A 1,356-nucleotide genomic window follows, 5' to 3' on the forward strand; every position below is an offset into this window, starting at 1 on the left:
AAAGAAAACAATAGCAAAGATCAATAAAACTAAAAGCTGGTTCTTTGAGAAGATAAACAAAATTGATAAACCATTAGCCAGACTCATCAAGAAAAAGAGGGAGAGGACTCAAATCAATAAAATTAGAAATGAAAAAGGAGAAGTTACAACAGACACCGCAGAAATACAAAGCATCCTAAGAGACTACTACAAGCAACTCTATGCCAATAAAATGGACAACCTGGAAGAAATGGACATAGTCTTAGAAAGGTATAACCTTCCAAGACTGAACCAGGAAAAAATAGAAAATATGAACAGACTAATCACAATATGAAACTTCAAAGCTTTTGCACAGCAAAGGAAACCAGAAACCAGACGAAAAGACAACACTCAGAATGGGGGAAAATATTTGCAAACGAATCAACAAAGGATTAATCTCCAAAATATATAAACAGCTCATGCAGTTCAATATTAAAAAAACAAACAACCCAGTCAAAAAATGGGCAGAAGACCTAAGGAGACATTTCTCCAAAGAAGACATACAGATGGCCAAGAAGCACATGAAAAGCTGCTCGACATCACTAATTATTAGAGAAAATGGATACAAAAACAAGACCCATATATATGCTGTCTATAAGAGACTCACTTCAGACCTAGGGACACATACAGACTGAAAGTGAGGGGAGGGAAAACATATTCCATGCAAATGGAAATCAAAAGAAAGCTAGAGTAGCAATATTCATCTCAGATAAAACATACTTTAAAATAAAGAATGTTACAAGAGACAAGGAAGGACACTACATATGATCAAGGGATCAATCCAAGAAGAAGATATAACAATTATAAATATATATGCACCCAACATACGAGCACCTCAATACATAAGGCAACTGCTAACAGCTATAAAAGAGGAAATCAACAGTAACACAGTAATAGTGGGGGACTTTAACACCTACTCACACCAATCGACAGATCATCTAAAATGAAAATTAATAAGGAAACACAAGCTTTAAATGACACAAGAGACCAGATAGATTTAACTGATATTTATAGGACATTTCATACAAAAACTGCATATTACACTTTCTTCTTAAGTGCACACGGAACATTCTCCAGGATAGATCACATCTTGGGTCACAAATCAAGCCTCAGTAAATAAAAGCTGATTCTTTGAGAAGATAAACAAAATTGATAGACCATTAGCCAGACTCATCAGGAAAAAGAGGGAGAGGACTTAAATCAATAAACTTAGAAATGAAAAAGGAGAAGTTACAACAGACACCGCAGAAATACAAAGCATCCTAAGAGACTACTACAAGCAACTCTATGCCAATAAAATGGACAACCTGGAAGAAATGGACATAGTCTTAGAAAGGT

Source organism: Physeter macrocephalus, chromosome 13 (assembly GCF_002837175.3).
Source record: "Physeter macrocephalus isolate SW-GA chromosome 13, ASM283717v5, whole genome shotgun sequence".
Taxonomy (NCBI): Eukaryota; Metazoa; Chordata; class Mammalia; order Artiodactyla; family Physeteridae; genus Physeter; species Physeter macrocephalus.